Raw genomic sequence first — 19660 nt, forward strand, 5'->3', positions numbered from 1 at the left:
AACACACTCACAACACAGCACACTCTCACACACAACACAGCACACTCTCACAACACACACTCACAACACACACGACACAGCACACTCACACACAACACAACACACACGACACAGCACACTCTCACACACAACACAACACACTCTCAACACACACGACACAGCACACTCTCACACACACAACACAGCACACTCTCACAACACACACTCACAACACACACGACACAGCACACTCTCACACACAACACACTCTCACAACACACACGACACAGCACACTCACACAACACACACTCACAACACACACAGCACACTCTCACACACAACACAACACACTCTCACAACACACACGACACAGCACACTCTCACACACAACACTCTCACAACACACACGACAGCACACTCACACAACACACACTCACAACACACGACACAGCACACTCACACACAACACAGCACACTCTCACAACACACACGACACAGCACTCTCACACACAACACAGCACACTCACACAACACACACTCACAACACACTCTCACACACAACACAACACACTCTCACAACACACACTCACAACACACACGACACAGCACACTCTCACACACAACACAACACTCTCACACACAACACAACACACTCTCACACACAACACAACACACTCTCACACACAACACAGCACACTCTCACAACACACACGACACAGCACACTCACACAACACACACTCACAACACACACGACACAGCACACTCACACACAACACAGCACACTCTCACAACACACACGACACAGCACACTCACACAACACACACTCACAACACACACAGCACACTCTCACACACAACACAACACACTCTCACAACACACACGACACAGCACACTCTCACACACAACACTCTCACAACACACACGACACAGCACACTCACACAACACACACTCACAACACACACGACACAGCACACTCTCACAACACACACGACACAGCACTCTCACACACAACACAGCACACTCACACAACACACACTCACAACACACTCTCACACAACACACACTCACAACACAGCACACTCTCACACACAACACAACACACTCTCACACACAACACAACACACTCTCACAACACACACGACACAGCACACTCACACAACACACACTCACAACACACACGACACAGCACACTCTCACACACAACACAGCACACTCTCACAACACACACTCACAACACACACGACACTCTCACACACAACACACTCACAACACACACGACACAGCACACTCTCACAACACAACACAGCACACTCACACAACACACTCACAACACACGACACAGCACACTCTCACACACCACAGCACACTCTCACACACAACACAACACACACTCACAACACACTCTCACACACAACACAGCACACTCTCACAACACACACGACACAGCACACACGACACTCTCACACACAACACACTCACAACACACACGACACAGCACACTCTCACAACACAACACAGCACACTCACACAACACACTCACAACACACGACACAGCACACTCTCACACACCACAGCACACTCTCACACACAACACAACACACACTCACAACACACTCTCACACACAACACAGCACACTCTCACAACACACACGACACAGCACACACTCACACACGACACAATACACTCACACACAACACAACACACTCTCACAACACACACGACACAGCACACTCTCACACACAACACACTCTCACAACACACACGACACAGCACACTCTCACACACAACACAGCACACTCACACAACACACTCTCACAACACACGACACAACACACTCTCACAACACACGACACAACACACTCTCACAACACACGACAGCACACTCTCACACACAACACAGCACACTCACACAACACACACTCACACAACACACGACACAGCACACTCTCACACACACTCACACACACAACACAGCACACTCTCACACACACTCTCACACACAACACAGCACACTCACACAACACACACGACACAGCACACTCTCACACACAACACAACACACTCTCACAACACACACTCACAACACACACACGACACAGCACACTCTCACACACAACACACCGCACTCTCACAACACACACTCACAACACACGACACAGCACACTCTCACACACAACACAACACACTCTCACACACAACACAACACACTCTCACAACACACACGACACAGCACACTCACAACACACACGACACAGCACACTCTCACACAACACAGCACACTCTCACAACACACACTCACACACAACACACTCACAACACACACGACACAGCACTCTCACAACACAACACAGCACACTCTCACACACAACACAGCACACTCTCACACACACACTCACACACAACACACTCACAACACACGACACAGCACACTCTCACAATACACGACACAGCACACTCTCACACACCACAGCACACTCTCACACACAACACAGCACACTCACACAACACACACTCACACAACACACGACACAGCACACTCTCACACACAACACAACACACTCTCACACACAACACAGCACACTCTCACACACACACACACAACACAGCACACTCTCACACAACACACTCTCACAACCCACACAACACAACACACTCTCACACAGCACACTCTCACAACACAACACACTCTCACAACACACACAGCACACTCTCACACACAACACAACACACTCACACAACACAGCACACTCACACAACACACTCTCACAACACACGACACAGCACAATCTCACACACAACACAGCACACTCACACAACACACTCTCACAACACACGACACAGCACACTCTCACACACAACACAGCACACTCACACAACACACACTCACAACACACACAACACAGCACACTCACACACACAACACAACACTCTCACACACAACACACTCTCACAACACACACGACACAGCACACTCACAACACACACAGCACACTCTCACACAACACAACACACACGACACAGCACACTCACACAACACACACTCACAACACACACGACACAGCACACTCTCACACACAACACAGCACACTCTCACAACACACACTCACAACACACACGACACTCTCACACACAACACACTCACAACACACACGACACAGCACACTCTCACAACACAACACAGCACACTCACACAACACACTCTCACAACACACGACACAGCACACTCTCACACACCACAGCACACTCTCACACACAACACAACACACACTCACAACACACTCTCACACACAACACAGCACACTCACAACACACACGACACAGCACACTCACACAACACACACTCACAACACACACGACACAGCACACTCACACACAACACAGCACACTCTCACAACACACACGACACAGCACACTCACACAACACACACTCACAACACACACAGCACACTCACACACAACACAACACACTCTCACAACACACACGACACAGCACACTCTCACACACAACACTCTCACAACACACACGACACAGCACACTCACACAACACACACTCACAACACACACGACACAGCACACTCTCACAACACACACGACACAGCACTCTCACACACAACACAGCACACTCACACAACACACACTCACAACACACTCTCACACACAACACAACACACTCTCACAACACACACTCACACAACACAGCACACTCTCACACACAACACAACACACTCTCACACACAACACAACACACTCTCACAACACACACGACACAGCACACTCACACAACACACACTCACAACACACACGACACAGCACACTCTCACACACAACACAGCACACTCTCACAACACACACTCACAACACACACGACACTCTCACACACAACACACTCACAACACACACGACACAGCACACTCTCACAACACAACACAGCACACTCACACAACACACTCTCACAACACACGACACAGCACACTCTCACACACCACAGCACACTCTCACACACCACAGCACACTCTCACACACAACACAACACACACTCACAACACACTCTCACACACAACACAGCACACTCTCACAACACACACGACACAGCACACTCACACACGACACAATACACTCACACACAACACAACACACTCTCACAACACACACGACACAGCACACTCTCACACACAACACACTCTCACAACACACACGACACAGCACACTCTCACACACAACACAGCACACTCACACAACACACTCTCACAACACACGACACAACACACTCTCACAACACACGACACAACACACTCTCACAACACACACGACACAGCACACTCTCACACACAACACAGCACACTCACACAACACACTCACACAACACACGACACAGCACACTCTCACACAACACAGCACACTCTCACACACACTCACACACAACACAGCACACTCTCACACACACTCTCACACACAACACAGCACACTCTCACACACACTCTCACACACAACACAGCACACTCACACAACACACACGACACAGCACACTCTCACACACAACACAACACACTCTCACAACACACACTCACAACACACGACACAGCACTCTCACACACGACACAGCACACTCTCACACACAACACACCACACTCTCACAACACACACTCACAACACAGCACACTCTCACACACAACACAACACACTCTCACACACAACACAACACACTCTCACAACACACACTCACAACACACACGACACAGCACACTCACAACACACACGACACAGCACACTCTCACACAACACAGCACACTCTCACAACACACACTCACACACAACACACTCACAACACACACGACACAGCACTCTCACAACACAACACAGCACACTCTCACACACAACACAGCACACTCTCACACACACACTCACACACAACACACGGCACAGCACACTCTCACAACACACGACACAGCACACTCTCACACACCACAGCACACTCTCACACACAACACAGCACACTCACACAACACACACTCACACAACACACACTCACACAACACACGACACAGCACACTCTCACACACAACACAACACACTCTCACACACAACACAGCACACTCTCACACACACACACACACAACACAGCACACTCTCACACAACACACTCTCACAACCCACACAACACAACACACTCTCACACAGCACACTCTCACAACACAACACACTCTCACAACACACACAGCACACTCTCACACACAACACAACACACTCACACAACACAGCACACTCACACAACACACTCTCACAACACACGACACAGCACACTCTCACACACAACACAGCACACTCACACAACACACTCTCACAACACACGACACAGCACACTCACACAACACACTCTCACACACAACACAGCACACTCACACAACACACACTCACACAACACACGACACAGCACACTCACACACAACACAACACACTCTCACAACACACTCTCACACACAACACAACACTCTCACACACAACACACTCTCACAACACACACGACACAGCACACTCACAACACACACAGCACACTCTCACACACAACACAACACACTCTCACAACACACACGACACAGCACACTCACACAACACACACTCACAACACACGACACAGCACACACTCACAACACACACGACACAGCACACTCTCACACACAACACAACACACTCTCACACACAACACAACACACTCTCACAACACACACGACACAGCACACTCACACAACACACACTCACAACACACGACACAGCACACTCTCACACACAACACAGCACACTCTCACAACACACACGACACAGCACTCTCACACACAACACAGCACACTCACACAACACACTCTCACAACACACGACACAGCACACTCTCACACACCACAGCACACTCTCACACACAACACAACACACACTCACAACACACTCTCACACACAACACAGCACACTCTCACAACACACACGACACAGCACACTCACACAACACACACTCACAACACACACGACACAGCACACTCACACACAACACAGCACACTCTCACAACACACACGACACAGCACACTCACACAAAACACACTCACAACACACACAGCACACTCTCACACACAACACAACACACTCTCACAACACACACGACACAGCACACTCACACAACACACACTCACAACACACTCTCACACACAACACAGCACACTCTCACACAACACACTCTCACAACCCACACAACACAACACACTCTCACACAGCACACTCTCACAACACAACACACTCTCACAACACACACAGCACACTCTCACACACAACACAACACACTCACACAACACAGCACACTCACACAACACACTCTCACAACACACGACACAGCACACTCTCACACACAACACAGCACACTCACACAACACACTCTCACAACACACGACACAGCACACTCACACAACACACTCTCACACACAACACAGCACACTCACACAACACACACTCACACAACACACGACACAGCACACTCTCACACACAACACAACACACTCTCACAACACACACTCACAACACACACGACACAGCACACTCTCACACACAACACAACACTCTCACACACAACACACTCTCACAACACACACGACACAGCACACTCACAACACACAACACAACACACTCTCACAACACACACGACACAGCACACTCACACAACACACACTCACAACACACGACACAGCACACACTCACAACACACACGACACAGCACACTCTCACACACAACACAACACACTCTCACACACAACACACTCTCACAACACACAACACAACACACTCTCACAACACACGACACAGCACACTCACAACACACGACACAGCACACTCTCACACACAACACAGCACACTCTCACAACACACACGACACAGCACTCTCACACACAACACAGCACACTCACACAACACACTCACAACACACACGACACAGCACACTCACACACAACACAACACAACACACTCTCACAACACAGCACAACACACTCTCACAACACACACGACACAGCACACTCACACAACACACACTCTCACACAAGACACAGCACACTCTCACACAAGACACAGCACACTCTCACAACACACACGACACAGCACACTCACACAACACACACTCACAACACACACGACACAGCACACTCTCACACACAACACAACACACTCTCACACACAACACAACACACTCTCACAACACACACTCACAACACACACGACACAGCACACTCACAACACACACGACACAGCACACTCTCACACACAACACAGCACACTCTCACAACACACACGACACACTCTCACACACAACACACTCACAACACACACGACACAGCACACTCTCACAACACAACACAGCACACTCACACAACACACTCTCACAACACACGACACAGCACACTCTCACACACCACAGCACACTCTCACACACAACACAACACACACTCACAGCACACTCTCACACACAACACAGCACACTCTCACAACACACACGACACAGCACACACACACACAACACAACACACTCTCACAACACACACGACACAGCACACTCTCACACACAACACACTCTCACAACACACACGACACAGCACACTCTCACACACAACACAACACACTCTCACACGCAACACAGCACACTCTCACACACGACACAGCACACTCTCACAACACACACTCACAACACACACGACACAGCACACTCTCACACACAACACAACACACACTCACAACACACACGACACAGCACACTCTCACACACAACACAACACACTCTCACAACACACACGACACAGCACACTCTCACACACAACACAGCACACTCTCACAACACACACGACACAGCACACTCTCACACACAACACACTCTCACAACACACACGACACAGCACACTCAACACACACAGCACACTCTCACACACGACACTCTCACAACACACACTCACAACACACACGACACTCTCACACACAACACACTCACAACACACACGACACAGCACACTCTCACAACACAGCACACTCACACAACACACTCTCACAACACACGACACAGCACACTCTCACACACCACAGCACACTCTCACACACAACACAACACACACTCACAACACACTCTCACACACAACACAGCACACTCTCACACACACGACACAGCACACTCACACAACACACACTCACAACACACACGACACAGCACACTCACACACAACACAGCACACTCTCACAACACACACGACACAGCACACTCACACAAAACACACTCACAACACACACAGCACACTCTCACACACAACACAACACACTCTCACAACACACACGACACAGCACACTCACACAACACACACTCACAACACACTCTCACACACAACACAACACACTCTCACAACACACACTCACACAACACAGCACACTCTCACACACAACACAACACACTCTCACACACAACACAACACACTCTCACAACACACACGACACAGCACACTCACACAACACACACTCACAACACACACGACACAGCACACTCTCACACACAACACAGCACACTCTCACAACACACACTCACAACACACACGACACTCTCACACACAACACACTCACAACACACACGACACAGCACACTCTCACAACACAACACAGCACACTCACACAACACACTCTCACAACACACGACACAGCACACTCTCACACACCACAGCACACTCTCACACACAACACAACACACACTCACAACACACTCTCACACACAACACAGCACACTCTCACAACACACACGACACAGCACACACTCACACACGACACAATACACTCACACACAACACAACACACTCTCACAACACACACGACACAGCACACTCTCACACACAACACACTCTCACAACACACACGACACAGCACACTCTCACACACAACACAGCACACTCACACAACACACTCTCACAACACACGACACAACACACTCTCACAACACACGACACAACACACTCTCACAACACACGACAGCACACTCACACACAACACAGCACACTCACACAACACACACTCACACAACACACGACACAGCACACTCTCACACACAACACAGCACACTCACACACACTCACACACAACACAGCACACTCTCACACACACTCTCACACACAACACAGCACACTCTCACACACACTCTCACACACAACACAGCACACTCACACAACACACACGACACAGCACACTCTCACACACAACACAACACACTCTCACAACACACACTCACAACACACGACACAGCACTCTCACACACGACACAGCACACTCTCACACACAACACACCACACTCTCACAACACACACTCACAACACAGCACACTCTCACACACAACACAACACACTCTCACACACAACACAACACACTCTCACAACACACACTCACAACACACACGACACAGCACACTCACAACACACACGACACAGCACACTCTCACACAACACAGCACACTCTCACAACACACACTCACACACAACACACTCACAACACACACGACACAGCACTCTCACAACACAACACAGCACACTCTCACACACAACACAGCACACTCTCACACACACACTCACACACAACACACGGCACAGCACACTCTCACAACACACGACACAGCACACTCTCACACACCACAGCACACTCTCACACACAACACAGCACACTCACACAACACACACTCACACAACACACTCACACAACACACACTCACACAACACACGACACAGCACACTCTCACACACAACACAACACACTCTCACACACAACACAGCACACTCTCACACACACACACACACAACACAGCACACTCTCACACAACACACTCTCACAACCCACACAACACAACACACTCTCACACAGCACACTCTCACAACACAACACACTCTCACAACACACACAGCACACTCTCACACACAACACAACACACTCACACAACACAGCACACTCACACAACACACTCTCACAACACACGACACAGCACACTCTCACACACAACACAGCACACTCACACAACACACTCTCACAACACACGACACAGCACACTCACACAACACACTCTCACACACAACACAGCACACTCACACAACACACACTCACACAACACACGACACAGCACACTCTCACACACAACACAACACACTCTCACAACACACACTCACAACACACACGACACAGCACACTCTCACACACAACACAACACTCTCACACACAACACACTCTCACAACACACACGACACAGCACACTCACAACACACAACACAACACACTCTCACAACACACACGACACAGCACACTCACACAACACACACGACACAGCACACTCTCACACACAACACAACACACTCTCACACACAACACACTCTCACAACACACAACACAACACACTCTCACAACACACGACACAGCACACTCACACAACACACACTCACAACACACGACACAGCACACTCTCACACACAACACAGCACACTCTCACAACACACACGACACAGCACTCTCACACACAACACAGCACACTCACACAACACACTCACAACACACACGACACAGCACACTCACACACAACACAACACAACACACTCTCACAACACAGCACAACACACTCTCACAACACACACGACACAGCACACTCACACAACACACACTCTCACACAAGACACAGCACACTCTCACACAAGACACAGCACACTCTCACAACACACACGACACAGCACACTCACACAACACACACTCACAACACACACGACACAGCACACTCTCACACACAACACAACACACTCTCACACACAACACAACACACTCTCACAACACACACTCACAACACACACGACACAGCACACTCACAACACACACGACACAGCACACTCTCACACACAACACAGCACACTCTCACAACACACACGACACACTCTCACACACAACACTCACAACACACACGACACAGCACACTCTCACAACACAACACAGCACACTCACACAACACACTCTCACAACACACGACACAGCACACTCTCACACACCACAGCACACTCTCACACACAACACAACACACACTCACAGCACACTCTCACACACAACACAGCACACTCTCACAACACACACGACACAGCACACACACACACAACACAACACACTCTCACAACACACACGACACAGCACACTCTCACACACAACACACTCTCACAACACACACGACACAGCACACTCTCACACACAACACAACACACTCTCACACGCAACACAGCACACTCTCACACACGACACAGCACACTCTCACAACACACACTCACAACACACACGACACAGCACACTCTCACACACAACACAACACACACTCACAACACACACGACACAGCACACTCTCACACACAACACAACACACTCTCACAACACACACGACACAGCACACTCTCACACACAACACAGCACACTCTCACAACACACACGACACAGCACACTCTCACACACAACACACTCTCACAACACACACGACACAGCACACTCAACACACACAGCACACTCTCACACACAACACAACACACTCTCACAACACACACTCACAACACACACGACACTCTCACACACAACACACTCACAACACACACGACACAGCACACTCTCACAACACAACACAGCACACTCACACAACACACTCTCACAACACACGACACAGCACACTCTCACACACCACAGCACACTCTCACACACAACACAACACACACTCACAACACACTCTCACACACAACACAGCACACTCTCACAACACACACGACACAGCACACTCACACAACACACACTCACAACACACACGACACAGCACACTCACACACAACACAGCACACTCTCACAACACACACGACACAGCACACTCACACAACACACACTCACAACACACACAGCACACTCTCACACACAACACAACACACTCTCACAACACACACGACACAGCACACTCTCACACACAACACTCACAACACACACGACACAGCACACTCACACAACACACACTCACAACACACACGACACAGCACACTCTCACAACACACACGACACAGCACTCTCACACACAACACAGCACACTCACACAACACACACTCACAACACACTCTCACACACAACACAACACACTCTCACAACACACACTCACACAACACAGCACACTCTCACACACAACACAACACACTCTCACACACAACACAACACACTCTCACAACACACACGACACAGCACACTCACACAACACACACTCACAACACACACGACACAGCACACTCTCACACACAACACAGCACACTCTCACAACACACACTCACAACACACACGACACTCTCACACACAACACACTCACAACACACACGACACAGCACACTCTCACAACACAACACAGCACACTCACACAACACACTCTCACACACCACAGCACACTCTCACACACAACACAACACACACTCACAACACACTCTCACACACAACACAGCACACTCTCACAACACACACGACACAGCACACACTCACACACGACACAATACACTCACACACAACACAACACACTCTCACAACACACACGACACAGCACACTCTCACACACAACACACTCTCACAACACACACGACACAGCACACTCTCACACACAACACAGCACACTCACACAACACACTCTCACAACACACGACACAACACACTCTCACAACACACGACACAACACACTCTCACAACACACGACAGCACACTCACACACAACACAGCACACTCACACAACACACACTCACACAACACACGACACAGCACACTCTCACACACAACACAGCACACTCTCACACACACTCACACACAACACAGCACACTCTCACACACACTCTCACACACAACACAGCACACTCTCACACACACTCTCACACACAACACAGCACACTCACACAACACACACGACACAGCACACTCTCACACACAACACAACACTCTCACAACACACACTCACAACACACGACACAGCACTCTCACACACGACACAGCACACTCTCACACACAACACACCACACTCTCACAACACACACTCACAACACAGCACACTCTCACACACAACACAACACACTCTCACACACAACACAACACACTCTCACAACACACACTCACAACACACACGACACAGCACACTCACAACACACACGACACAGCACACTCTCACACAACACACTCACACACAACACACTCACAACACACACGACACAGCACTCTCACAACACAACACAGCACACTCTCACACACAACACAGCACACTCTCACACACACACTCACACACAACACACTCACAACACACGGCACAGCACACTCTCACAACACACGACACAGCACACTCTCACACACCACAGCACACTCTCACACACAACACAGCACACTCACACAACACACACTCACACAACACACGACACAGCACACTCTCACACACAACACAACACACTCTCACACACAACACAGCACACTCTCACACACACACACACACACAACACAGCACACTCTCACACAACACACTCTCACAACCCACACAACACAACACACTCTCACACAGCACACTCTCACAACACAACACACTCTCACAACACACACAGCACACTCTCACACACAACACAACACACTCACACAACACAGCACACTCACACAACACAGCACACTCACACAACACACGACACAGCACACTCACACAACACACTCTCACACACAACACAGCACACTCACACAACACACGACACAGCACACTCTCACACACAACACAACACACTCTCACAACACACACTCACAACACACACGACACAGCACACTCTCACACACAACACAACACTCTCACACACAACACACTCTCACAACACACACGACACAGCACACTCACAACACACACAGCACACTCTCACACACAACACAACACACTCACAACACACACGACACAGCACACTCACACAACACACACTCACAACACACGACACAGCACACACTCACAACACACACGACACAGCACACTCTCACACACAACACAACACACTCTCACACACAACACACTCTCACAACACACACGACACAGCACACTCTCACACACAACACAACACACTCTCACACACAACACAACACACTCTCACAACACACACTCACAACACACGACACAGCACACTCTCACACACAACACAGCACACTCTCACAACACACACGACACAGCACTCTCACACAACACACACTCTCACACACGACACAGCACTCTCACACACAACACAGCACACTCACACAACACACTCACAACACACACGACACAGCACACTCACACACAACACAACACAACACACTCTCACAACACAGCACAACACACTCTCACAACACACACGACACAGCACACTCACACAACACACACTCTCACACAAGACACAGCACACTCTCACACAAGACACAGCACACTCTCACAACACACACGACACAGCACACTCACACAACACACACTCACAACACACACGACACAGCACACTCTCACACACAACACAACACACTCTCACAACACACACGACACACTCTCACACACAACACACTCACAACACACACGACACAGCACACTCACAACACACACGACACAGCACACTCTCACACACAACACAGCACACTCTCACAACACACACGACACACTCTCACACACAACACACTCACAACACACACGACACAGCACACTCTCACAACACAACACAGCACACTCACACAACACACTCTCACAACACACGACACAGCACACTCTCACACACCACAGCACACTCTCACACACAACACAACACACACTCACAGCACACTCTCACACACAACACAGCACACTCTCACAACACACACGACACAGCACACACACACACAACACAACACACTCTCACAACACACACGACACAGCACACTCTCACACACAACACACTCTCACAACACACACGACACAGCACACTCTCACACACAACACAACACACTCTCACACGCAACACAGCACACTCTCACACACGACACAGCACACTCTCACAACACACACTCACAACACACACGACACAGCACACTCTCACACACAACACAACACACACTCACAACACACACGACACAGCACACTCTCACACACAACACAACACACTCTCACAACACACACGACACAGCACACTCTCACACACAACACAGCACACTCTCACAACACACACGACACAGCACACTCTCACACACAACACACTCTCACAACACACACGACACAGCACACTCAACACACACAGCACACTCTCACACACAACACAACACACTCTCACAACACACGACACAGCACACTCTCACACACCACAGCACACTCTCACACACAACACAACACACTCTCACAACACACACTCACAACACACACAACACAACACACTCTCACACAGCACACTCTCACAACACACACGACACAGCACACACACACAACACAACACACTCTCACAACACACACGACACAGCACACTCTCACACACAACACACTCTCACAACACACACGACACAGCACACTCACACAACACACTCTCACAACACACGACACAACACACTCTCACAACACACGACACAGCACACTCTCACAACACACGACACAGCACACTCTCACACACAACACAGCACACTCACACAACACACACTCACACAACACACGACACAGCACACTCTCACACACAACACAGCACACTCTCACACACAACACAGCACACTCACACAACACACACGACACAGCACACTCTCACACAACACAGCACACTCTCACACACACTCACACACAACACAGCACACTCACACAACACACTCTCACAACACACACGACACAGCACACTCTCACACACAACACAGCACACTCTCACACACACTCACACACAACACAGCACACTCACACAACACAACACACTCTCACAACACACACGACACAACACACTCTCACACACAACACACTCTCACAACACACACGACACAGCACACTCTCACAACACACTCTCAACACACGACACAGCACACTCTCACACACCACAGCACACTCTCACACACAACACAGCACACTCACACACACACTCTCACACAACACAGCACACACAACACAGCACACTCACACAACACACTCACAACACACACGACACAGCACACTCACACACACTCTCACACAACACAGCACACTCTCACACACACTCACACACAACACAGCACACTCTCACACACACTCTCACACACAACACAGCACACTCACACAACACACTCACAACACAACACACACGACACAGCACACTCTCACACAACACACTCACAACACACACGACACAGCACACTCTCACAACACACTCTCACAACACACGACACAACACACGACACAGCACACTCTCACACACCACAGCACACTCACACAACACACACTCACACAACACACGACACAGCACACTCTCACACACAACACAACACACTCTCACAACACACACGACACAGCACACTCTCACACACACTCTCACACAACACAGCACACTCTCACACACACTCACACACAACACAGCACACTCTCACACACAACACAGCACACTCACACAACACACACGACACAGCACACTCTCACACACACTCTCACACAACACAGCACACTCTCACACACACTCACACACAACACAGCACACTCTCACACACACTCACACACAACACAGCACACTCTCACACACAACACAGCACACTCACACAACACACACTCACAACACACACGACACAGCACACTCTCACACACAACACAGCACACTCTCACACACACTCACACACAACACAGCACACTCTCACACACACTCACACACAACACAGCACACTCTCACACACACTCACACACGACACAGCACACTCTCAACACACACGACACAGCACACTCTCACACACAACACAACACAACACACTCTCACAACACAGCACAACACACTCTCACAACACACACACAACACACACGACACAGCACACTCTCACACACGACACAGCACACTCTCACACACAACACAACACACTCTCACAACACACACGACACAGCACACTCTCACACACACTCTCACACAACACAGCACACTCTCACACACACTCACACACAACACAGCACACTCTCACACACTCACACACACTCACACACAACACAGCACACTCTCACACACACTCTCACACACAACACAGCACACTCACACAACACACACGACACAGCACACTCTCACACACAACACAGCACACTCTCACACACAACACAGCACACTCACACAACACACACTCACAACACACACGACACAGCACACTCTCACACACAACACAGCACACTCTCACACACACTCACACACGACACAGCACACTCTCACACACACTCACACACAACACAGCACACTCTCACACACACTCACACACGACACAGCACACTCTCACAACACACACGACACAGCACACTCTCACACACAACACAACACAACACACTCTCACAACACAGCACAACACACTCTCACAACACACACACAACACACACGACACAGCACACTCTCACACACGACACAGCACACTCTCACACACAACACAACACACTCTCACAACACACACGACACAGCACACTCACACAACACACACTCACACACAACACAACACACTCACACAACACACACGACACAGCACACTCTCACACACACTCTCACACAACACAGCACACTCTCACACACACTCACACACAACACAGCACACTCTCACACACACTCACACACACTCACACACAACACAGCACACTCTCACACACACTCTCACACACAACACACACGACACAGCACACTCTCACACACAACACAGCACACTCACACAACACACACTCACACAACACACGACACAGCACACTCTCACACACAACACAACACACTCTCACACACAACACAGCACACTCACACAACACACACGACACAGCACACTCTCACACACACTCACACACGACACAGCACACTCTCACACACACAACACAGCACACTCTCACACACACTCACACACAACACAGCACACTCTCACACACACTCACACACGACACAGCACACTCTCACACACACTCACACACAACACAGCACACTCACACAACACACACGACACAGCACACTCTCACACACAACACAGCACACTCTCACACACACTCACACACGACACAGCACACTCTCACACACACTCACACACGACACAGCACACTCTCACACACACACTCTTCCACAAGCCAGCCCTGAGCAAACACATCGCCACCATGCGCTAACTTCTCCAGCTATGCATAACTTTGCAATGGGGCTGACCTGACGCCACACACACACACACACATACATATATATATACATACATACACACACATACATACATACATACATACATACATATATACATATACACACACACACACACACACACACACACGGGCACTTACGCGTCTTTGGTGTGCATTTCCCCGCGACTCGACTGCGCTGCGCTCGTCAGGCGGACATGCTGAAAGGCGGACCGGGCGCCTCTGGTTGAGGGGCGGCTCTGCCTGCGTCGCCTGGGCTCCGACCGACCACAGCGCCAGACCCCGTGACCGCACTGCACTGCAAACCCTGAGCCCTCGGCCTGTTTACTTCTCCAAACGCCGGGAACACGGTCGCCTGGCCTCGGGGATCCCCGGCCAATCGCCTTTCGAGATTGTATTCCTCCGTCCAATCATGGAGCCGTAATGCACTCAGCGACGTTTTCTGGCCGACTGTGCGCACACTCGGGGTAACAGCAGCCAAAAAACGAAGTTGCTCCGAAGCACATAATAATAATAATAATAATAATAATAATAATAATAATAATAATAATAATAATAATAATAATGCATTGAAAATATTCATTTAGGAGGAGGCAGTGACTTCATTTTTGTTTCTTTGTCACCTTTACCTAAGCTCCTACGTCACAACTACTGGCTTTTGGAAATGAGAAAAGTTTGATGTTGAAAATCTTTGCCCCTCTGTATTTACGACAAGATTATAACAATTCATTGATTAGATATATGTATAATAAGAAGAGGGTTGTGTTCACTTTCTGTGGTTAATATAAAACTAATTATCTTTTTCATGGTCCATTCAAAATAACCCACTAAAACTGTTTGATGTTTCCTCCTGTATTATGGAATCATGTTGTGTCCCTGCCCATAAAACTGCCATCGTGAATTTAAAAAGCCATCCACAGTCTTAATTTTCCATACATCACAGATGTGCCATAGATGTTAGATGATACATGATTGGGGAATATGAAAAGGCAATGGTCTGTTTTCTGTAATATGTATGAGCATTGTGTTATTGTTGTCAAAGTCACCGACAGTCAGTGTGTCATGCCAGACTGCAGACGAGAATGAAGAATATCATCAGATCTCACTCATCTGGGTTCAATTCGTCACATTGTTCAGATCACATGGAAATCCATGTTGTTTTAAACATGCCCATATATTTGCCTGAGTAAAAGAAACCAGTGAGAACAATGCAACCACCAGTCTCCCCGAAAATTAAGTGTTTGCTTTGTGGCGCCCCCTACTGTCCTTCTCACTCTACACCACCCTTGCTGTCCTTTTGTGACAATGATTTAACAGTA

At 49.1% G+C, this 19660-nt stretch overlaps 1 protein-coding gene across 3 annotated transcripts in view; it reads right to left on the minus strand.

Annotated features, from left to right (window-relative positions):
- galnt11 (UDP-N-acetyl-alpha-D-galactosamine:polypeptide N-acetylgalactosaminyltransferase 11 (GalNAc-T11)) overlaps positions 1-18673 on the minus strand; it is a 42803-nt gene extending 24130 nt beyond the window's left edge. For all 3 annotated transcript variants that reach the window (XM_066688347.1, XM_066688376.1, XM_066688366.1), the window contains exon 1: positions 18483-18673. The gene's annotated coding sequence lies outside the window, so the exon portion shown is untranslated. The remainder of the gene's footprint in view (positions 1-18482) is intronic.
- Between the last annotated feature and the right edge of the window lie 987 nt (positions 18674-19660).

The sequence above is a fragment of the Amia ocellicauda genome, chromosome 2, assembly GCF_036373705.1.
Source record: "Amia ocellicauda isolate fAmiCal2 chromosome 2, fAmiCal2.hap1, whole genome shotgun sequence".
Lineage (NCBI taxonomy): Eukaryota > Metazoa > Chordata > Actinopteri > Amiiformes > Amiidae > Amia > Amia ocellicauda.